A 26,016-nucleotide genomic window follows, 5' to 3' on the forward strand; every position below is an offset into this window, starting at 1 on the left:
TCTAAGTGGGGGACACCCTTGGATATTTTCCTTCTGTATTAGCATATCTTCTGATACTGTCATCGATATTTTTAAGTGTTCTCCTTGCAAGTTTCTTGAAACGTGTGTATCGCCGGGCGGTGGTGGCGCATGCCTTTAATCCCAGCACTGGGGAGGCAGAGGCAGGCGGATCTCTGTGAGTTCGAGACCAGCCTGGTCTACAAGAGCTAGTTCCAGGACAGGCTCCAAAACCACAGAGAAACCCTGTCTCGAAACCCCCCCCCAAAAAAAAAAGAAAGAAAGAAACGTGTGTATCTATGAGCCTAATTTTATAGGTACTCAGTATATTTAAATATTAGAATATAAAAATATTCTAATTGGGTTTTTAAAAGAAATTGATTTTGTTGTTGTTATTTATTTGAAGTCCATGAAGAAACATAAGATTATGAAGCCCTCGTCCCAGTTTTCATATTCTCTCTAGTCTTTTGCTTCAGAATGAGCTTCAGCTGTGATCTAGCTTCTTTGCTATTCCATTAGTGTTTTCACATTAAGCACACTTGCATGCTTAGTTTTGTTCAAGATAGCTATGTTCTGAATTCTTCTTATTCTGTACTAAAAGTTTTCTTTCACAGTTCAGAGTACTCTACCCTGTTTTGCTGAAAAGGGGTTTATATTTACTCCAACTTCTCCCCTACTTTGTTTTGGAGTATTTTGCTTAAATAAATGTAATTTGTGAGATTGAAAATTCATGAAAGCTATATATTTTAATTGTTTTAGATTGGTTAAATTGCTTTCAGGATTTGAACAAACCTCTTGACTGAGCACAAACGCAGACTTGATAATGTTGGACACTGTTGCCAGAAACACTACATGTTATCAGCCTATAAATATTACAAAAAGTGGTCAAATGGCAAATAAATATTAAATTCATTTTAAGTTTTATCTCTTTCTTCCTCTCTATATATATTATAAACATTAGGAAGAAGAGTGTTACCTCCAGTCAGTATTTTGAGAAGTAATTATTTTAATTATAATTAAAGTCTCTCTGACAAGAGACTTGATTTTCTTTAGGATGTGCCTAAAACTTAATTTGTTCAGATTCCCATGTACATAATCATGTCCATGTGACAGAATCCTGAACCTAATAGAAGTAGCACATTCTCTCAGAAAAGAATTGTAAGGTATTAGAAAGAGCTATGTTCATTATTCAATTGCCCTTTTCCTTCTGCCTACCCAGAATGCAGTCATGGTCTTGAGTATTGATTGATCACCTGGGCAGCAAGAAAATGAAAGTCATATGATAAGGATGACTAAACAAAAAGAGAGAAGACACAGGAGTCATCAATAAACTTCATCTGGTCAACACTGGTATGGTCCTAGAAATGAAACTCTCCCTGATATCCATTTTAAATATAGGCAGTGAACAGAAACGTTTTCAAAAAAGGCAGACCCATGAAACATGAAAGGATATGGGCCATGAAATGTTCCTTGACAAATAAACTAGGGGAGCATGATTAATGGACATCCTCCACTTGCAGGAGTATGTACTCCTCCATTTCTGACAGTCAGAATTTGAGAAGTGACATGGACCACTGAGTACTGTATGCTTCCATTTCCCAAATAAAGAATGGAGCTTTAGGCACAGTCATTCTCTTTCATCTTATACATGTTTTCTAAGAATCAGATAATATGCACTTCCATGATATTAAATGATAGATTTTAAATCATAAAATTATAGTAAGCTACATAAAAACAGAAAGAAACTGGAACACATTGTTCTACAATTTCTGTGATGTAATTTATATTGACTTAGGCAATTGTTTTGAAGAGTAATTTTTCTAAGAGTAGTAAATGAAGAGATGCTAGCTAGCCTAAGATGCAGGATTTGTGTCTGTTATTTTTCTACCTAATGCATTAATCCTGTAAAATCAGTATGTCTTAAAGTTAGTAGTTTGATCATCTAAAACTATTCATAATCAGTACTATTTCTATCTTCATAAACTATCTTTAAACAGACTTCAAACAGAAAAGTTCAGTGGGTGCTAAGCAATAAAAAGATTCCCATACACATTAGAATTCACACTATTATGGGGAAAACATTAAAATTGAATACTCAGAAACAATCAAAGTAGTATTTTCATTGTAAGTGTAATAAAACAGGAGTTCACAGAAAACCAGGCAAAATCAACAGTTACACTTTCTCAAAAAAACAAGAAGTTGAACACTTTCGGAAGTTTCCGGATCTATGATCAAAACAAGGTTTTTAGGCAAGAAAAGGACTCAGAAACCAAGGCCTGAAAACCTGTGTTGGATTGCTAAAGCACACATAGTGGAAAGGAGAGAATTTTGTTCTTCATGTTGTTTTCTGAATCATGAAAGTATCTACACACATGTGCAAGAACATATGCACGAACACACCCACAAACTTGCACACACATATGCAAACACATATTAAAAATACAAAATTATGTAGGTACGGAGTTGTAGCCAAAGGTGATCTGTCGTGTGCTGTTTTTGCTCTTTTGGTCTTTTGAGGAGCTGACCACCCAAATCCCAAATAAATCGCACACAGAGGCTTGTTCTTAGTTATAAATGCCCAGTCTTAGCTTGGCTTGCTTTTTGCCAGTTTTTATTATCTTTTTTAGAGTTTTTTTTAATTGAATTTTATTGAACTCTACATTTTTTTCTGCTCCCCTCCCAACCTCTCCCCTTCCTTTAAACCCTCTCCCAAGGTACACGTGCTCTCAGTTTACTCATAATATCTTGTCTTTTTCTATTTCTATTTCTCACGTGTATTAGATCCATGTCTGTCTCTCTTAGGGTCCTCATTGTTGTCTAGGTTCTCTGGGATTGTGATTTGTAGGTTGGTTTTCTTTGCTTTTTCATGTTTAAAAAACACTTATGAGTGAGTACATATGATAATTGTCTTTCTGGGTCTGGGTTACCTCACTAAAATGATGTTTTCTAGCTCCATCCATTTGCCTGCAAATTTCACTATGTCGTTTTTTTTTTTTTTTTTTGCTTTGAAGTACTCCATAGTGTAAATGTACCACATTTTACTTCTTCAGTTGAAGGGCATTTAGGTTGTTTCCAGTTTCTACATATGTCAAACAATGCTACTATCAACATAGTTGAGCACATGTCCTTGTGGCATGGTTGAGCTTCCTTTGGATATATACCCAAAAGTGGTATTGCTGGGTCTTGAGGAAGGTTGTTTCCTAATTTTCTAAGAAATCGCCACACTGATATACTAAGGGTCTGTACCAGGTTGCACTCCCACCAGCAATGCCGAAGTGTTCCTTTTACCCCTACAACCTGTCTAGCATAAGTTGTCATCAGTGTTTTTGATCTTGGCCATTTCTACAGGTGTAAGATGGAATCTCAGAGTTGTTCTGAATTGCATTTCTCGGATGACTAAGGATGTTGAACATTTCCTTAAGTGTCTTTCAGCCATTTAGATTCCTATGTTGACAGTTCTCTGTTTAGGTCTATATTCCACTTTTTATTGGATTATTTGTTCTTTTTGATGACCAATATCTTGAGTTCTTTGTATATTTTGGAGATCAGACCTCTGTCTGATGTGGGGTTTGTGAATATATTTTCTCATTCTATAGGCTGTCATTTTGTCTTGTTGACTGTGCCCTTAGCTTTACAGAAGATTTTCAGTTTCAGGAGGTCCCACTTACTGTTTCTCAGTTTCTGTGCTACTTGGTTTAAATTTAGGAAGTAGTCTCCTGAGCCAATGCATTCAAGTGTACTTCCCACTTTCTCTTCTATGAAGTTCAGTGTGGCTAGCATTATGTTCAGGTCTTTAATCCATTTGGACTTGAGTTTTGTGCATGATGATAGACATGGATCTGTTTTCTTTCTTCTACACATTGACATCCAGTTATGCCGGCACCATTTGTTAAATATGCTTTATTTTTCCATTTTATATTTTTTACTTCTTTGTAAAAATCAGCTTTTTGAAAGTATGTGAATTAATATTAGGGTCTTCCATTCAGTTCCATTGGTCCTCCTGTCTGTTTTTATGTCAATGCCAGACTGCTTTTAGTAGTGTAGCTCTGTAGTAGAGTTTGAAGTCAGGGATTGGAATGCCTCAAGAAGTTCTTTTATCATACAGGATTGTTTTGGCTATCCTGGGTTTTTGCTTTCCATATGAAGTTGAGTACTGTTCTTTCGGGATCTGTGAAGAATTTTTCTGGGATTTTGCTGGGGATTATATTGAATCTGTAGATTGCTTTTATTTTTTCCTATGTTAATTCTACCTACAGAAGAGCATGGGAGATTCATATCTGGCTTTTCTTATCTCATGTAAACCCATCTACCTCTTTCTTTACTTCTTTCTCCATGGTTTGCTGTGTAACTGGGTAGCTGGCCCCTGACGTCCTCCTCTCCTTGTTCTTTTGTTGCTCTTCTTTCTTTCCTCTTAGATTTCTCCATCTATATATACTCCCTGTTTGCTAACCCTGCCTATCTTTGCTCCTATCTCGCTATTGACTGTTCAGCTCTTTACTGGACCATCAGGTGTTTTAGACAGGCACAGTAACACAGCTTCACAGAGTTAAGCAAATGCAGCATAAACAAATGCAACACCTAAAAATAATATTCCCCAAAAGTGATTTGTAGGTATTAGGATTAGTCAGAAGTACTGGTCCTGTGAATTCGCAGATATGGAAGGGAAGAAGCATAAGCAAACTGTGATTCACATTGCCTCTTTAATTTCAGTTGCTGTGGTCATTTTTCACCACTTGAAATGCTAAATCTATTGCTAGACTTCTATAACATTTTACATAGTTCTTTCTTGAGCCTAATATAAATTGCAAATATAGAAGAAAATTTAAGGCATATTTAAGTAAAGTGACCAGATACACAGTTGCCACTCTAATTTCCTCCCCAGAGGAACAAATGAACTGAAGACATTTTGGCATGGTTTATCTTAATTATAAAACTGACTGGATTAAGAAGTGGTTTAGGCATTAATGACTTGACATGTAGATGTTCTGCTGGTGTTATATCTTCAGAGTTTTATTGAAACAATGGAGACCTAATCTGAATGTGAGCATCATCAACCCATAAAGTGCGAACCTAAGAAATGTAAAGCAAAGGATAACCACACTACAATCCAAGGCTGTAGATTGCTGTCTCGGGTGAATTTACTAAGCATTTACTACACCAAAAGAGCTATGTACTCTTCAATGTCTCCTAAATCTATTTCAGTCTCTATTTTTAGTTGAATATTTTTCTTTTTTCCTCTGTACTCATCATAGTTTCCTCAAGTCTTCCTTCTAATTGACATTTTCCTTTTCTGTATAAATTACAAAAAATTAATCGCCTGTCAATATCTAAAATTATTCATTAACTAATATTCATTAACTTTTAAAATTAGCAATTAGAACTCATTATTAAAAGAGAGAGACAATAAATTTTACAAAATCATTTTATTTTTATTGATAGTAGATGATACTAAATCATCAATACTTTAAAAATTTAGAGCATAATGCTACATTCTTAATATTTTTTTTATTTTTCTTGCTGATTTTTTTTATTAATTAATTAATTTAATTATTAAAGATTTCTGCCTCTTCCCCGCCACCACCTCCCATTCCCTCCCCCTCCCCCAATCAAGTCTTCCTTCCTCCTCAGCCCAAAGAGCAAGCAGGTTTCTCTGCCCTGTGGGAGGTCCAAGGACCACCCACCTCCATCCAGGTCTATTAAGGTGAGCATCCAAACTACCTGGGCTCCCACAAAGCCATTACGTGCAATAGGATCAAGAACCCATTGCCATTGTTCTTCAGTTCTCAGTAGTCCTCATTGTCCATTATGTTCAGCGAGACCGGTTTTGTCCCTAGGCAGCGGATTCTTAATATTTTTTAAAAATATTAATGTTTAAAGAGTACAGAAAAAAAGAGTGATTTTTATGTCATTAGATTTATATGAAATTCAGCAAAATTCAGAAATACACTGTGGCAACAATAACTACAAAAGTACAACATGGGTAGCCTGTGTGACTTGGAGATGAAGAAGAGGGTGGAATTTTTTCTAGAAAGTTAAAACTTTCTAATGTGGAGTGGTTCACACATTTAGTCCCAGCACTAGGTAGATAGAGGCAAGTGGACCTCTCTGAGTTTAAGGCCAACTAGTCTAGATTGAAAGATACTATCTCACACACAAGCAATCACACACACACACAGATACCACATACAAAGAAATAAAAGAGAGAAAAAGAAAATCATTGTATTTAATTAAGGTGTGCCTTATAAAGTTCACTTCTTTCTTTAAACTCATTGATCTATATGCTGTTCAGTTCTGTGCATTTTAAAAATCCATGTGCAATTAGGCATTTCTAAAAATGGTATGAAATATTCATCTGATAAAAATCTGAGAAACATTTATTAATGAAGAGATGTTTGGTTTAAACATAGTTGTATATTATTTTAAATTGAAAAGACAAAAATAAATACTAAATATGTGGAGAATATAATTTCTTATTCTAACTATAAAGGAAGGATCAAAACAAGAGACCTGAATTCTATAAACAACAGAAGTTCCATTTCAATAGAACCATTCCTATATTTAATTTGTATTTTGACTTCTCCATAGGTTGAGGTATTTAGATATTTCAATGTGTCATGTAGTAGTAGGAAAAGAATCCTTAAACCTTTTGCTTTTAAAGTGCCAATAAATGTCCATCTGATAAGTGTTACCACTAAACACTACTCTGACACTATACAATTCATACAATTCATATACTTGGTAAACACAGCAGCAAATCTAAATTTCAATGAGAATTTTTCTTAAAATACAATCCAAAATTCATAATATTCTGTAGACTATAAATATATTGCAATTTAAGAGCTTAATTAATCACTATATTTCATTGTTTTAATTTATGACACTAACAATTATTTGATCATTAATATAAATAATATATGGATGTATGTTATTCTGATAATTTTTTAGTGTCACAATTATTCTGTCCAATAGCCACTGTGCACCTCAAGCTATTAAAGGAAATTAATCTGGTTGTCTGTAATTTGACTATCATTTATTTTCTATAATGGAAACACAGTTTTACAATCTGAAATTATCTGCATGTTGATGTATCCATTAGTCAGGATCATACTTCTATTTGTTACTCAATGGCAAATAAACTGTTATAGATTTTCAAATATGTTTATTCAGAATTATAAATCCATTTGTGACTCATATATATATGATAAAAGTTCAGGTACATGTTCAATATATTTATTTCTGTTGGTGTCAAAATGAACATATATAATTAAATTTATGTTTTGGACTGCATTTAGAAAACTGAGGCTCACAGTGAAGAAAAATATGTAGTATTTTTTTTCTCCTAAAAGCGCAAAATACCACTGGTGAACCCACTTTGAAATTTTGCTTTGTGCTGACAGTTGAACTATAACTGTATTTCATAAACCATAGCACTCCCAAGTTACTGAAAATAAATTGATTTTCTGGAAATATGCGACACACAGGTTCTCAGTATGAGTCCTGAACAGTCTATCCCTAAAGTAGTTATTTCCATTTACACCGCTGACCTGCCAGTATCTTCAGTGCTACTGTAGTTTTTCATGTACTTCAAAAGCTACGGATCTGTTTCCATCCCTCTTAATCTAATATAAACTGCACATGCTTCTATCAGTAAAGGCCTTCATTTTTATCCTTCTTCGATTTCATGACACCAATGGCTCTATATTTCATAGCAAAGGGAGCAAAATGAAATTACACATCGCTCAGATTTCAGCAATATCTGCCTTATGTGATTCAGGACCTCCATACAAAGACGAGGTCATTCTTAATATTTTAGAAAATGTTTCTTTCTGGGAATTCTATATGATAAGCTTTACAATGTATTGGATACTGTTATTTGGAAAACTTGAAAACAATGAAAAACAATTAAAGGATAAAATGGCAATGTTCAATATAAACTTATCCAGTTAATAAATTTGTTGGTCACAACTGAGACACATTACATTGTCTACACAACATAAAGATAAAAAAAAAAAACAGTAAGAAAAGTTATGAAAGTATTCTAAATTTAGTTTAAACACCATTGGTAAGTTTAAGTACAGAATAAAAGGAAAATGGGCATGATAAAAAATGAAAGAATGACCTCATCATTGTTTAGGGGTCCAAAAACGTACAGATCAAAAACATTGTTTTATTTCAAAACTAGTTGATTCATTGTGTTCATTGATTATATGTGTGCTCATTTTTAATATTAACTTAGTTATAATGTTCTAATTAAATTTTACCAGAGCTTAAACTATGAGAGGAGAAAAATTCTATAAGAATGAAAAGAAATTATAAAAAGGAAGTCTTGCTGTAAGATAACATTTTTAGCTCAAATCTGTACTGTGGTACAAGATAGATTATTTTGGAAATAAATTTGTGGAAAATATGGAATGAACCAGTTTCAACCTTCCATTTGATATATGTGAATAGATTGGTTATCAGTTCCTCCTGGATGGTAGTGTTACAGAATTTCTTTGGGTCCATGTTGATAGTCTACTAATTTCAATTTATAGCAGTGGGTATAGGAGAATTACTTCAGATGTTTCAGTCTGTTGATCTGAGACATTGTAATGTATTAACTATCTGCAGCAGAAACGGCAGGCAATACATAGAATGTTAAGGTCTCGGTCATACAGATGGTTGTCAGGGCAAAGATCCAGGCCTGTTGTGAAGACCGTATTCTGAATGTGGATAGTGAACAGAAGAGGATTTGCATGTGCTATAATCCTTGAGGCCAGCCAGGGGGAGATTCCATGTCTATAACTGGGTAATTGACTGGAATGGCTTGTCTGAATAGATGTAAGCTGATTTGAAATGATGGAGAATGAAGCCCTGCTGGGAACCTGTAGCAGATCTGAATAAAAGCATGGGCTGAAGCCAGAGAGCAGAAATTAAGCCTCCTGAAAACCAGGGATGTGTGACCATGTACCAGGAGTGAGTCCAGAAGCATATGCCAAACCAAGATCAACAAGGACCAGCTGTCACCATCATAATACAGGTGGAAAAGAAAAGAAGCTTGAGACAAGGAGATATGAAGCAAAAAAAATCTAAAGGAGACATTCACATGTGTCTTTTCAGATGCTTGGAGAGTCTGTTACTTAAGAACTTTTATTGAACATGCCTGCTTTAATTACGATGCTTTAATTCAAACTATAGGGATGTTTTGTAGAAGTGGTATGATTTAAAAGTCCTATTCATTATTATTGGATCAGAATCTCAGCATACAAAAGTCATCATGGTAATAACATGGGTGAAATGGCATGATTGGGGTGTCTAAAATATACAAATCTTTGAAATGTGTGTGACAGATAATTTCTCTCCTTCTCTGGAATAAAGTCAGAATATCCCTGATTTAAAAATCTTCTTGATTACAACAAGTACATTAACAGATGTTTTTGCCTGTTATTGTTATTGTGGTCTTGTTTGCTCATTGTTTTAAGTGTAGAATGGACTTGAGAAATATGTGTTGAAATGAGCTTTCTCAAGTGAAGAAATGTGGAAGAACTTAATATTTTTTACTCTAAATCATCAGGCTACTGGATGTTCTCTTATTTTTCTATCAAAATCTCCAACTATATTGCAGGCCAGTCAAAACCCCTGGATTATGGAATCTTTGTTTTATACAATATATTTAATAACGGTTGAATGAATCATCTTCTGTAATATATGAACTGGGTGGTGGTGTCTTTAATCTCAACTCTCAGTTAGCAGAGGCAGGCAGATCTCTTTGAGTTCAAGGCTAGCCTGGTCTACAGAATTAGTTTCGAGACAGGCACCAAAACTACACAGAGAAACTCTGTCTCAATAAAACAAAACAAAACAAAATTAATATGAAAATCAAGTATTTGTATATGTTTATACACTCTTCTGATACATATGTTTTAAATATGTGTGTATACTTGTAACATTTACAAAAATATAGATACTATCTAGACTCAAGTCTTCACTAAAAGATGAAGATAAATGCCATGAATTAAGACCATTTTTTCAGATCAGAAAACGTGTACAAAGAAATGATTAATGCTTGCCACAGAATTTATAATATATGAGTGGTATGTTTGGATTTACCAAGAACTCAGATTACTGGAATATGGAATACACCTTTAACAATTTGTCAATATTTTCTTTTGTAAATTTCTTTTTTCTATATTAAGGCAGAGGCACCGAAACCCAATTTACTCAGGAGATCTTGTCTTTTTCTACTTCCCATGTAGATTAGATCTATGTATGTCTCTCTTAGGGTCCTACTTGTTGTCTAGGTTCTCTGGGATTGTGATTTGTGGGCTGGTGTTCTTTGCTTTATGCTTAAAAACCACTTATGAGTGAGTACATTTGATAATTGTCTTTCTGTATCTGTGTTACCTCACTCAAAATGATGTTTTCTAACTCCATCCATCAGCTTGCAAATTTTAAGAAGTTGTTATTCTTTTCTGCTGTGTAATACTCCATTGCATAAATGTATCACTTTTTTTTATCCATTCTTCGGTCAAGCAGCATTTAGGTCAATAATATATTATTACTGTCATATCTACCATGTTTTCTCCCTACCGCTCTGTTAGGCATCCCCTACATATCCATTTTCCTTAATAATATCTTTTTTTTCTTTTGTGACTCTGATTCTAATCTGTCACATCTTCATGAACATAAATATAGATCAGCACATTTGGACCTGTGGGATCCTCATTGCATATAAAACTCAATACAATGATCCTTCAGCCACTTGAGAAAAGCCAATAGTTCAGAAGGGCGAATTAAAGCTCTTTGAACCAGTACTGACAATCTTTTTCAGGCCCAGTGCAAATAAATACAGTTGCTGCAAGTTCATTACTGCAATGTTGTTACCATGCCCAGAAAACAGTACCTTTCCCTTTCTCTGTTCTCTATATTCTTTCTGGCCACTTTTCAAAGTTTCCTGATTCTTAGAGATGTTTGCTTATACAAGACTGAGCACTCAAATGTCATTTAGTCTCAAGAGTTTGAGCAGCAATAAGATTCTACATTTACCACCTTTCATTGCCAAGGAAGTTTCTTCTGATTAAGGCTAAGAGAGGCATTTGCCTGTGGGTATAAGCATAGATACTTCAAAGAATGCTTGAAAGTATTTCATTTTAAGTACCGAACAGTTTTAATATTTTACCTAGAGCCCGTGATTTCTCCAGAAATTATTCTTTGGCCTGGCTTACAACAGCAGTAAGAGACTTCTTGTAAAGTGGGCATTAGAATATAATCGGAAAGTTATTGGTCATTCTACAGGAGTTGTATTGCTACAGTGCATGTGGCTACATCTCTGGGTACCAAGCAGACTGTAAGTAACTCATGTCCAGAAAGTTAATTCATGCACTTAATTTAAATAATTATAGAATAATGTTTTGAAAAAAAATCTATGTCCCAGAAATAATGTAAGGTTACTACATTGGAGATACACACACAGTTTTTGAACTCAGTAAGTTGTGCTAAAAAATTGCTTATCAGTTATAAGAAATTCACATTTATTTAGACATACTGTTTCATCCAGTAGCTGTGTAACAGTAAACATAGACAATCTGACTTTTTTAATTTTGAAGGTTTTAGAGAACAGAAAAGTCCATGGAGTGAATTAACTGCTATTTCTAAATGTAAGATATTAAATGACTTCCAGGAAACTAATCATAAATTTAATAATAAAAAACTGTTATTTCTTATAATTATATTGAATATAAACATAAAGAAACAAGTCTGTTTTATTCTGTTTTAAATGGTGCTATGGAAATAAACAACCTACTCAGTGTGAGCTGTTTGAGTTTTCATCACTCCTTGCCCACCTTCATTCATTGGAATTTCAAGAATCTGTGGGATAAAAACCTCTTAGTTACATCAGTGCATCCATGTGAAAAAGATGTTAAGAGTTTTTCTACAATTTGGAGGGGGGAAAACTAATTTTTTAGATATTAAATTATCTTTAAAACAGCATGAAAATGTCAGTGCTGACTAAGAAGCAAACTGAAATGAATGGAGGCATTGAGGGAAAGAGATAGGGCTATCTATGGGGCACACTGGCCGCTTACTTTTAATTTCTTCATGAAATTTATCCATCACAGATTTCTCTCTCCTGTTTCTTATATGCATGAATATACATTTTTAAATATTTGTAATCATATTTTGTAGGAAGAATATCTTTATATAAGCACTGGAAAAGAGAAAAGTCAGTATGGTTGCTCTCTATAGAACAGACATGAAAGTTACTGATGATATTCCAATATAATGATTTAAATAAATTAAGAGGGAGAGTTAGCAAGGATATTATAGCAAATGTCCATAAATTAATATGTTTCAGGAGGACACATATAAATGACATAAATGGTATAAATAATACATGAGTACAAAATCAGCTTAAATTGGCCTATTAGTGAAATGTTGCTTACTGTCACTAGTTAACACAGAAGGTAAAATGTAGAATCCACAATCAGTGAATATTAGTTTAGATTTTATAAACTAAAATCTGTGAAATATTCATATATTTGCAAGATTAGTCAAAAAGTCTCCTGGAGACTATTCTAAATTATTATATGTAGTGGGAATGTACATATTTTATAATTTAAAAGTTAAGAAAGTGTGCTCTTTTATATATGTATGGAAATCTCATCTTAGTTTGATTTTAGAGTTATATACATAATTTATATTCTAGTATTTTATAAATAATATTCAGATAATCATAATTTCATATGCTTTTTATGCATGAAAATCACAAACATAATTATGTATCATAAATCATAATCACATATAATATAGCCCTATAATTCACTACTTTTAGCCTTAATATATATGTACATGTAATACCTAGTTACAAAAAATATAAAGTATGTGAAGGCTTGTTCAATCACAATTACATATTTTCTAAGCCATTGCATTTTCAAGTAAATATTTTATTCAAAGGATGATAAAATATTATTTTAAATTAATATATTCATTATTTCTACTTAGGCAAGCCAAGGATAAAAATCCATTAACAAATTTTGACTGGGCACATCAGCTTTTCAGATGATTTAAAATATACTTTTAAAGGTCTTTAATTAATCATAATTTCTTTCTGGCTAAACTAGATGGAATTTATATATGAATCTTGACTAGACATTTTCACAATATTATTTCCTAAAATGAGAGTTATAGATTTTCACTAAAATTTTATCAAATGGCCATTTCCATTTTGATTGTATGTAGCTCCATATACTATGTTTTCTATATAATGTTTATAAACTTGACAATTTTAATGGTTTAAATTGATGCATTATTGTTTCTTAAAACAAATTTACTGTGGTATTTTTGAATTCAGAGATTTCTTAGCTGTTGCCTTTTCGTCACTTTTATTATATGTTTGATTTTTATATTTGGGTTTTATGCTTTAAGAATAATATTTTTTATTTAAGTCTCTTTATTAAATTTATGAGTTTTTATAATTTATCTTTTTGGAAGTTTGCTAAACTCTCTTAAAATATAAATTGTTTGGTTTTGTAGCTGCATCTTTATATTCAGTCAGATGTTTTGCTCTGTCCTGACTAACCTTGATCCAAGAACATACATTAATGTATATTCAGTGATGAAGAAGACAACTATTTCACTCTTAGTAATTGGCTTTATCTAGGGCATCAGGGCGAGTTTAGTGTCTGTTTTCTTCCTGACTTATTTGTTTTTTACTTAGAGGGAGAAGTGAGGATTGAACAATAAATAGACAAGAGACAGCAGGTAGAATTGGGAGAGCATCCATCAAACACTCTGATCCACCCAAATTTTAGTATTCAAAGTTCTTTTATACATCAATCCAAAATGGATGGAAGGAAGAAGACTTCTTTACCATGATACCAATAAGAAACAAGCATAATGAACTCTTCACATCTCTAAATATCAAGTAATTGCACTCTAGATCAAAACATCTTTTTGTCTAGGCAAGACATCCCAATAGCCACACCTTAGGTCAAACACACTGTGGTATAATCTTGAAGGAGGAAGAGAAGATCTGAACTCTCTGATGTCTGGTGAAGGTGAAATGGTTTCACTCCTGTGGGCCTCCACAGTTCTGATTTTTAATTTAACTAAAATAATTTAATTATCTTCACTTCTGCGACAGGATAGATGACTGTCCTGTCTTAATTGTTCCTTTTTGACCTTCCAGACTTACCCATCTTTGGCAGACACATTCTACCATGCATGTCCTTTCTCAGGTAGATTGGAGGCAAAAAGATCTTACGCGTCTTTGATCACAAGCCTCTGTTTATAAAGGGTTAAGAGAGAGTGCTTAGCTTGATGTCATGGACATCTAAGCTAACTTTCCATTAAGAGATCATAGGTAACTTGATAATTATGGGTAAACAGATAATGCTTAGCAATATACATGATCCAATGGCTACAATGTATCCTAATAAAGTAGCAAAGGATGACCAAAATTGAATGGCCTATTTTTAAGTTGGTCCAGGATGTCTTTAGAAGTTTTAGCTGCTTCAAAAGCCAAATTTGTCTTATTAACTGTACAAAATCTAAAGACCCATTACCATCATTCCAAATTACTCTCATATAAACTCTAACCATTTTCAAAAGAAATATCTTCATAGTGAACTGTAGTGATTACAAACATTAACATATTAATAACATAAATTCTAGTAAAAATAGTAACAATAAATACAAAATTGGTCAAACTGAAATTCCTATAACTTTGCTTTAATCAAAGGAAATATTTTTGTGATGGGTAAAGTATGAGTCTTTTTTCTCCCCGAAAGACCAGTGCCTTGTTGCTACCAACTTCTCAATATATGTTTGAGCTGCTTCAGTCCTCTGAAATTCCAAATTAGTCCCACTGGGTTTGCTGTTTCTCTGGATTATTCTGAGCTGAAAGTTACTACTGTCAGCCAGAGATGATACAGCACCACCCTTGAATCTTTCTCAGAGGCTGGAGTCTCACAGCCCTGGATCAGGGACCATCAAGTATGAAAGGTATCTGTGAGTTCATGTGTGTTTACTTTTGTAGATCTAGTAGGCTACAAATAAAACAAACACGACTTCTTCCTCATTTTTCAAAGGGGGTGTTTGGATTTTGCTGTGTGTTTAAGGGAAGAGTTAAAAAAAAAAACTGGAAAAGTGGTCATTTGTATTGTCTTAGTTCATGTAACTTTAGTCTCTCTCTTGATTGCCTTCAATGAATTGAAGACATTTTCATGCATAGTTAGTTAAAGTCAATGCCTCTTTGGGGGAAGATAGATTATTTTCCCCAAATCTTTAGCTCCACCTAACATTTTTATTTTTATTTTTTCATTAACATACAAAACAATCTGTTTCTCTGTGACTTTCATAGAGATAGAGCAATTGTTACAATTTCACTCAGCTCTATCATTGCCTTGCATCGTTTCCCCTCACCTGTACTCTATTTTCATTGGTCTTCTTTCAAATTAAGTCTAGAATGCAGCTGGAAAATACAGAACTTTTACAGTCATTTGACTTTCAGTTTTTATTAATCTTTCAGCCTTGCCTGTCATAACTTCATCTTCTTTCCTGAAGAATTGAAGGGATTTTCTTATCTATTGAAAATATTGTGATATTCCACATCACCATCAATTTTTTTTTTTTTTTTGGTTTTTCGAGACAGGATCTCTCTGTAGCTTTGGTGCCTGTCCCGGAATGAGTAGACCAGGCTGGCCTCAAACTCCCAGAGATCCGAGATCTGCCTGCCTCTGCCACCTGAGTGCTGGGATTAAAGGCGTGTGCCACCACCGCCTGGCCAATTTTTCTTTAATTTTTTTATAAGACAGGATTTTTATAAAACAAGGTCCTCTGGCTGAACGTCGATATCTGAATCAACTCACAGCTGAGGATAGAATACTGTACCATACACAGCTTCTATTAAATATATTTTAATAAGGAAATCAGAAATAGTTTCATTAGGAAAATTAAATACAGAAGATCTTCTCGATTTTATTTTTCAACATAGAATTCTATTTCATAGAGTTTAGGAAGCTCTGTGATATCTCATAGTGCACAAAATATCCTAAGAATTTCATTAAGACATTTAGAATTCTAAATAATTCAAATGTTTTTGAGTATTTCAAGAAAATATACAAACTTATGAATAACTAAAATGTTTTTGAAAAGGGATTTTAGCTATTCTTTTAAGTTAGTTCAATACAATGCAGAATGATAACAAATCACACTATTCTTCTTCTTAAAGGACAGTATGTTCTCCGAGGCAATTTCCATGAAATAACAGGCTTCAGACTGCCTCTTGCTTTGGCCTCACTGTCATACATCACGACCTATAAAGCAAAATGAAATAGTATATCCTTATTTCTCACTCACATTTTATTTCAATTCAATTATGTTTACAGTTTGAGAATCCTAATACAGTTTATTTTCTGTTATAGGAAAAAGTCATACCCTACTATAATTTTACAAAATAACTCTGGTAGGTTTCAGAACAAGTAATGTTTTCTGAAGAGTTTTATACTTTCCTGCACCAGCTATTATTAACAATTTCTTTTCAAAATTTAAAGTCAGGAAAGAAAATTCCTATATTCTACTAGCCTATGCACTCTGTTGCAACTGAGGTTTTTTTTCTTATATAATTAATACCAAAGTTATTTCTATACAAAAATCCCTGGCAAAGCCTTTGTGAAGTCATAGAAATTATAGGGTTCTATCCAAGTATATTTTCACTTTCAAAAAATTATGCCTATATGCCTGGTTATCTCAAGTTGCTGTAACTAAATATTCTATGGAGAAGAAACAAAGGACACTAATATTTCACAGATAAGGAGGAAGGAAAACACATAATCAAAGCATCAGCAGATTAAATTTGTGTTGTGGTTCTTTGTATATGTGTTGGTCACTTTTCTGTACTCATATAGGGGAGAAAGTGAGAAGAGATAAACATCATGAAGGCGTGTGGGAGGAAGAGAGGATGAGAGAGAAAGACTACACATCTTAGGGCCTTTTGTTCTTGTGTGGACAGGAATCTTAACCTATGAACTTTATACTCAATAACTTATACAAACCTTACTGCCTTTCTAAATCTCCAATTTTGATTATTAGCAAGTGGGAATTTAAGACATAAGGAGACACACTTTGTTAAAAAACAATTCAATCTATAACAAATTCCAAAAAGTTTTTCCAGCTATCAAAAGTATTAGACATCACTTGATATCTTTCAAAATTTAATATTCAGTTGGTGAGTTGAAACAGTTATACATATTAATGAATTAACATGTTAGGTTTTGACATATTGTAGATAGTTACAAACTCTTAATCTGGTTAAACATATGTAGCCCAACATTAACATTTATTTATGATGAAAATTTTAATATTTTTTGCAGCATTATGAAATATTCAGAACATTATAATTATCTATGGTTACCCCATTATGCAATATCACACCAGGAATACTTACTTCTTTCTAACTAATTTTTTATGTTCTTGTACAAAATTATCACAAAATAATTTTTACATTTAAATGACCCTTCTTTTCCATAGACATCACAGAATCCAATTATCATATATAACCAAAATGGATCATATCCATATTCTTATTCACAATTTCTCTCTACACACTTATGTTTATGGCTAAAAGAATTGTAGTATAGATGTTTTTCTTGTATATAGAATAATTTATAAATAGAAAAAGAGTGTTATCTGAAGTCTCCATGCTGTACAGTGCCATATTCATCTAACTGTAATTTCTGTAATCAAATTACAATCAATTTGTAATCGATTCACTGATCAATCTTCCCCCTACCTATTCCACCCTGAATCCTCAACATGGGGCAGAGACAGCAGGTACACTTCTGTAACTGTCAATGTCATATGATCAAGCATCATGGCATCTGCCTGTCTTTGGACAGTTACCAGACTTATTTAGCTTGTTATTGACACTGTCCCAACCTAATCGGGCAGAATAGACCTCTGACTAGTAACATCAAACAGATATGTCATAATGTAATTCTCCACACTGCCAATGTCAATTCATTCCTGGAGTAGAAAAATGTCCACAATGTGACGAACTATATTATTCTGATGTAGGCCATTGAAACCAGGCACAGGTGAGAACAGTTTCCAGAATGTGTATGACTCCTTGGGATTACATGTTACCATGTATCAAATCATTCTATTCCACACATTTCTTCTCCTAGCAGGAATGATTATGAGAATTATTAAAATTTTCACAGGTGTTAGGTTTTATAAATCTGCTAACAAAGACTTCAAGACTTGGCTTATTTCCCTTCTCCAGCCTCAGCAAGTGTATAATTACATGTTTTTCTGTGTGTAGTGAAACGGTATTGGTAGAGTCATTCTTACAACTACCAGTGTTTAGTTGAGTCAAGCATGGGTCACAAGGTTACAAGAACTTGTACAGTATTAAGGAGATGATTCAGGATAAAACAGAAATCCAGCCTGGTATTCACAAATTTCCGAGTGTAAAGGAGAAAGAGGAAGAGAGAGAGAGAGAGAGAGAGAGAGAGAGAGAGAGAGAGAGAGAGAGAGAGAGAGAGAGAGAGAGAGATGTTGGGTATACATACTCACAAATTCACATAAAGAAATTGCCTAGGGATAAAAGTTTGTGAAGTTTGTGATCAATTGAGGAACAGTTGGTGGAGAGTTTTCATGGCCAAAAAAGGCCAAGTTTAATTGGCTTTCCTCTATCCAAGAATCTTTCACAATCTTAGAGTGTAGTATGCTTCAAGTATGTTCTAATGCTGGCAGTGATACATGCAAAATGTCATCTCTGGCCCACATACCTGATACGGTAGCGAATCTAGAAGCTCTATCAAGTCTTCTCTTTGTATAGAAAATTTGGTTTTTGTTATTACCTGGTTCCAAATCCCCCCATGGCAGTCCTAGCTTTGAGCTCCAAGACAATGCCTTATAGTAGCTTACTCTCTCTGCTCCCCTTTCTAATGTTAGAAGTACATTAAAAGAAACAGAACCATTTTTCTATCAAACACATTTCCAGTATGTCAGTCGCTTGACAGTGGCATTGTGCTTTGCCTGGAGCTAAATTTCACCACAGCACCTCTGCATCTCTGGTGCTGAATAACAATTCTAAGGCCTTGCTCTTCTTTCTCACAAACACTTGTCGTGAAATGCATGCTTGGGTTCTACCTTATGACTACGAGAGTTGAGCCAGGCTATTTTAGAGCTGAAGCCTTGTGGCAAGAAATCAGAGCACAGGTTCATACCCTTTTGTTTTGAAATCATTGTACATGTCGCAAGTCACATATTGAAGTGTGTGACACATCTGTCAAGATCCAGCCTTTATGGAATTTGCATGTTCTAGAGTAGGAACGTGATGATTAGAATTATTAAGCAAAAGGAACAGAGATTTGAGAGAAATAAAAGACAGAAACACGGAACTGCATTGGGAGGGAAATTCAGTGAATACTGAACTCACCCACGTTTATTTTTCATATGCTTTTATTCTTCACTCAGAAGATGAGCGGGAGGCAACAGACATCATTAGCATGATATAAGATACTAACAGAGTGTCCACTCCCATACTCTGTGACCTGTGGTCAAGGTGGAGCGGATCCACCTCTATACTCAAAATACGAATTAACCACACCCTAGGTCAGCATTTCCTGTTTGTAGCCACACCTGTTGTCAAGAAGTTTGAGAGAGTAAGAATAAGCTCCCAGTTTCTGCCCTTTATCCAAGGTGGAATAGGACTCACATCTGTGGGACCCTACAACTAGAAAGTAATGAGTTCCATTATATTTTCTCTTATGAGTGTTAAATGTTTATTTTATTCTATTTTAGTGAGTATTCACCCACCAAACCCATGCTAACTCAATAATAGTTGATGCATACTTTTCCAGGGGGCACTTAGCCTGCAGTTCCTCACCCTTTCCTTTCTTGTATTCTCGCCCTCCAGTAAGCAGTATCACAATACTTCTGCCATAATGTGCTCCCATGCTCTAGGCCATAAGGGATAGTAGTAAGCAATTGTTGTCTGTGATATTATAAATCACCTTTCATTTTGAAGTTGATTGTTTCACAGAATATATTCTGACTGAGAAATAATGAGCTCAGGCCTTACCAAATTCCCTTCCGGTCTTCCAAATGCTTGGAATTGCAGATCTGTGACTCAAGTTGGATCTTTCTCCATTCTTCAAAGAAAACTTTTTCTATGATATACTATACTCAGAAACTATGTTTTCTTTGCCTGATTTTCTAACTACTTTCAAAACTAGCTTAAGTATGAGTGTGTGTACTCCTTAGAGTTTATGTGGAGAAGGACAGTCACTGTAGCATCTGACAGAGCTTCACCTTGCCCAACTCATCCAAGTAGGCATGCTATATAATATCAGTTTATTTTGAAATAGATACTTAGTGGAGTTTAAAATAATTAATTTAAATAGAATTTTATTTCACATAAAAAATTTCTTAAGTCAGTTTTAGTTAGTGAGCACATTGAAAATCAAAGGGAATAAGTTAATTTCATTTGAAAAGCAGTATCTTGCTGTGAACTTTTTTCATATCTTCATGAGACATATTTTTTCTTCTTTAGGTGTTTTATTAAATGATTTATAAACCATTGTTTTTGAAGCGCTCATATGATATACTTATTCAAAGAATTAATTAATGGACCAATTCAGTCAGTGTCTTACTATTTATAAAGTTGCAATTGATAAAATAAATTGAATGGGTGAAACTAAGTTACATTATTTTATAAAATAATTACTTTAAGTTATGCACAAACAATTGCCATGACTCATGTACCAAGAAACATACACACGCTAATTTACATTTTGAACAACTGGACTGTGTAAGTGTGTGTATATGTGTGTGTGTGTGTATGTGTGTGTATGTGTTTGTGCATGTATTGACATATGAACCCAGGGAATTGTGTATGCTAAGTTGGAACTGAGTTATATTGTTATGTCTTGAATGAGTGTTTACATATATAGAAAATTTAGAATTGCATATTTTTTGATTATATGTCAGTAATGTTCAAAAATTTAAATAGTTCTTATGCCAAAATACTTATAAAGTTTTACTTATGTGTTTAAAATGAAGAGGATCAATTTTGCTGTTAATCATAGAGATATAGACAAATATTTTATATCAGTTTGAAATTAGAAAAAATAAACATTTAATTAATGACAGAAAACATTCACAATTTAGCTTTGCATTAATAGTCTATCATATTAACACATCTTTTGTCAGCTTTTACAAACTTTTTCCCTCTTTTAATGTTGCAGTTTTTCTACATAGCATGACTGAAGTTGCAATATTCAGTTGTCTGTATTTGGCTATAATGTAGGTCAGAAATACTGTAGGCGGCAAGTCAATAGAAAGTGGAAGAACAGAAAATCATGAGTAACCAAATTTCTGTTTTTAGATAAACCCTTTAATCTAGCCTACTTATACTTAAGGAAAAGTCATTATTCATTAAAGTTTTTGCTAAGAAACTTAGCTAATCAATGAGCATATAACTTCCTGTTAGATGTTATATATTTTCTAATTTTAAGTAATTTTGGTTGAATATAATTTTACTATTAGCAAAACATTACTTCAACAATAAGTAGCAAACGAGGACTATAAACACAAGTGTTAAATTATTTAATATACAATACTAACTTAGGTTTTATTTCAAAACATGGAGTGAGTCTTAAGATTTGAATTTTCAAAGGTTCTATTTCTCTGTATTACATTTCTGTTTGTCATGATTTTTGTGGCCACAGTCCTGAAAATTCATCATGTTTCTAAACTGCATGCCCATAAGTCATATACTTCTCCTGTTCTTGTGATGAAATACCCTGACAAAACACTGAAGGAAGCAAGGATTTATTTTGACTCAGAGGGAGGTCCTAACCCACTGTAATGGAGAAGTTACGGACTCAGATGCTGTGGCAGCTGGTCACATGGCATTTGTGATGATGCCCATGTTCACTTCTCTCCCACTTTCTTGTCTAGGTCCCTGACCAGTACACAGAACTGTACTCTTTTCTAGTGGGCATTCCCATTGGACTAATTCACACGGGTGTGACTGAAATCTTTTATGCCCCAATTTAATTTAGATTTATTTTGTCCATTTTCACAAACTAATGATCACAATGTATCTGTGTGCTGTTAGCAATTTATATGTGCCATTCTCTAAATAAAAGCTTCATTTGTACTAATGCAGGTTTATCTATGAATTCATTAATATGCAATAGAATAATCTAAATTTAGTATAGTACATAGTATGATTAAGGAAAACATAACACACAATTTCTATTGCAGAAACTGAAAGAAAATTTTCTCTTCTGTAAACTGTCAAATTCCACACTGCTAAATTAAAAAAAAAAAAAAAAACCTGAATTTTCCTAACCTTCTTTCAACTTTTTTTTCACTTTGTACATATCTATGTGTTTGTGTCTGAGTCATTTAAAATGGTATTTCATACAGTATATTCTAATTACTGTTTCCCCTTACCCTACTCCTTCCGGTTCCTCCCTGCCTTCCTTCTTATAGTAATTCAAACCCTCTCTCCCTCTAGTTACAAAAGAAAAAAAAAAAAAAAAGCTGGGCGGTGGTGGCGCACGCCTTTCATCCCAGCACTTGGGAGGCAGAGGCAGGCGGATCTCTGGGAGTTCGAGGCCAGCCTGATCTATAAGAGTTAGTTCCAGGATGGGCACCAAAGCTACAGAGAAACCCTGTCTCGAAAAAACCAAAAGAAAAAAAAGAAAAAAAAAGCATTTAAGGAATAGTAATAAAATTATATAACTCAAAAATAAATGAATCAGAATATGACAAAACAACCAAACAGGAAAAAGAGACAAAGAAAACGCTCCAAAAATGCATATGGATACATAGACACATGTGTTTGCTAACACAGAAATGAAGCAATAATAACCTGGAAGCCACAATATATACCCATAAGAACTGTGAGGTAGAAGAACAAACAAACAAATGCCTGGAGCTAGCATTTTTGAGATAAAGGATCTCCAAAGAATTCAGTGAGTTGTTTTCATGATCTTCCAAGTCATTGTTTTTGTACTATTCAAGAATTTTAAGCCTTATCATGATAACTCTCTCTGCTATTCTCATATAATGCTACAATAAAAACTAGTTTCAAATTTTTGGATGAATTCAGCTGATCATTATAAGGTTAAAAAGTCATTGTCAAAAATAGTGCACACTGACTAAATATAATATGTCAGAACAATGAAATACACAGGATGAAAGAAAACATGGCACTCAAGTTCAGAGATATTCTCAGTAAAACAGGAATCAGTAAAACTATGAAGAAATTAATTCACTTAGAAACGCTAATTGAATGAATATCCCCTCTGGCAGGCTAAGACATTTTGGAAAAAGAAAGCTGAGGATCTGCTGTGATTGCAAATTAGTCCAAGCCTCATGAAAGTAGTACCATTACTGTATCACACATGGTACAAGGGATCATCTCAATTCAAAGTGAGGTTTCAGAGGAAAATACCCGTGGGATATTGAAAATAAGCCCCATGAAAGGATTATTAAGCATATAACTCACGAGACTGCTGATTTTTAGTAGTAACATTGAATACTACTGAAAAATCTTAATGGAAGCTGGAAAAAACTAATGTAGCAATGCTCCCATTATACAACAATACAAATCTAAAACAAGCAAAGGACTCAATACCCAGCTTCTGATCTTTAGCATAAATATATTAGATCAAAAATTATTGCATAAAGAATTATTATTTTCAATCATGTACATCAGAATTTTCAGCTGTATTTAATTTTAAATAAGGTTAACACGCTCTATTGGCAGCATGTGAAGGCAAAACGTCTCACAGGAAATTCTCTACTTCCAGGCATGTGTCCTTGGGCTTCTTGCCTCGGAAGCACAACATCTGGCATTGTAGGAAAGTGAAGAGTTTTCCCAAGGGTGGCCCTTCCAAGTCTCTTCACTTCACCTCCTTTATAGGCTACAAAACTAGCATGAGTCACAACATGCAGGAAGTTGATAGACCAGAATCCAAAGCGAAAAAGAAGGAAGTTGTGGCGGTTGTAACCATTGTTGAAACACCACTCACAATAGTTGTAGACATCGTGGGATATGGTGAAATCCCATGAAGCCTTTCGACCTTTAATACAGTATTTACTGAGCACATCAGCGATGAGAATAAAATGTGTTTCTGCAAGAACTGGCACAAATCTAAAAAGGAGGCTTTCACCAAGTCTTGTAAGAAATGGCAGGATGACATGGGTAAGAAACAGCTAAAGAACTTCAGCGGCAGGAAGAAGTACTGCCAAGTCATCTGGATAAGTGCCCACACTCAGATGCATCTGCTTCCTCTTTGCCAGAGGAAGGCAGCCTTGATGGAAATCCAGGTGACTGGGGACACTGGCTGAGAAGCTAGACTGGACCCCAGAAAGGAGGGAGAGCAGGTTCCTATGAATCAGGTGTTTTAACAAGATGACAAAAGACAGCAGCTACAAAGAGGTCACCAATTTTTGACTTACAAAGAAACGTCCCTGTAAGACCCATTGAGGGTTGTGCAAGAATGCCTGTATTGAAGCCTGGCACCATGCCTGTGTGGCCTTCCTTCCCTCTGTCTCCAGCTGGGCAAAAGGCTGCCATCATTGAACAGAGAATAACAAGATTTACAAGATTGGCCAAGGCTGCCTCATTAAGGATGGCAAACTGGTCAAGAACAATTCATCTATTGACCATGACCTGTCTGACAAGAGCACCAAACCATTGGTGGCTTTGTCCATTACGATGAGGTGACCATTTACTTTTTCATGTTCATAGGCTGTGTGGTGGGAACCAATAAATGAGAGATCACTCTCTTAAAGTCCTTGTTGGTGCAGACCAAACGACATGCTCTGGAGAAGACTAACCTGAAATTGATTGATACCTCCTCCAACGTGGTTTGTTTCTACACCATGGAGAAGAAGAAAGCATTCATGGGACGACTCAAGAAAGACTGCATTGCCAAGGAAGAAGGTGCTTAATGCCAGCAGCACTTAGTGCAGCTGGTGAGGTCTCAATAAAAGTTTTTGCAGTGGGGGAAAATAAGGCTAAAATAGAGAATAATGAAATAAATCGAGTGTGTTAAAATAGACTTAATACACTAAACTTGAGTATGAGTTCTGTGTTTTGGAGTGCAATCAGTGAAAACAAATCCACAAATCTAAAAAATGTAGTTATCTTGAACCAAGGAAAAATTTGACTTTCTTTCATATATAATCTCAATTTTCATTTGAGTACAAGATTGATTTATGCTGTATATGTTTTCAGACTGCAAAATAGTATATTGACTATAGTGAATATGTTTTTTTTCAAAAAAGTTTAATTTACTACAGATGCTTATATATGTATAATATATAAGCATGTATATATAGAGATATGCAAAATACTAATTTCTCACACTTCAGACAAAGACATTTTCCATACATTAAAAAAACATTTTAAAATTTTAGTGTATTTGCACCATTTATACACAAAGGATGATAATAGAAATATAATATCAATTGTAAACATTTGAATACTAAAGTTTATCTTGATATTTAAACACTAGTAGGTTTGTAAGCATATTAATCCTGTATATATCATAAAACAGCTCTGAACTAATACATATCCCTTGAACACAGATTCAGCCTTTTCTCTGTACACATTGCTATGGAGCATGTGCTGAAAATTCCCCTACTGTATTTCCTCATTTGTAGGCCTTCAGAACATGCTTCACTTACTTACCACTGAAAACATCTGATCTCTTTGCCTGAAGCTTTTTCCAATTTCAGTAGCCTGCCTTACCCAAACTTAGACAAGAAGTATGGAGAAATGCATTTCCCAGGGAGCAGTCTTCAGCCAATGACTGATGAGAGTACTTTTGTAAATACTCCAGGAACTGTCCCTTCAGGCAGGAAGTATCTCTCAGACATGTACTCTGAACCCACTTCGGAAATTTTCTCAACAAGGATTAGCTCCCCAGTCACTCACAATGGTGGCTCTAATTTTGGTTTATTTTTTATTGTTTTGAGAGTAGGGCTCTCAATAGCCAATGAAGCTAA

The 26,016-nt window shown here is 34.2% G+C and overlaps 1 pseudogene; it reads left to right on the plus strand.

Moving 5' to 3' along the window:
- Positions 1 to 24,957, plus strand: part of LOC130887679 (60S ribosomal protein L3-like) — a 66,977-nt pseudogene extending 42,020 nt beyond the window's left edge.
- The last annotated feature ends 1,059 nt before the right edge of the window (positions 24,958 to 26,016 follow it).

This window comes from Chionomys nivalis, chromosome 15 (genome assembly GCF_950005125.1).
Source record: "Chionomys nivalis chromosome 15, mChiNiv1.1, whole genome shotgun sequence".
NCBI lineage: Eukaryota > Metazoa > Chordata > Mammalia > Rodentia > Cricetidae > Chionomys > Chionomys nivalis.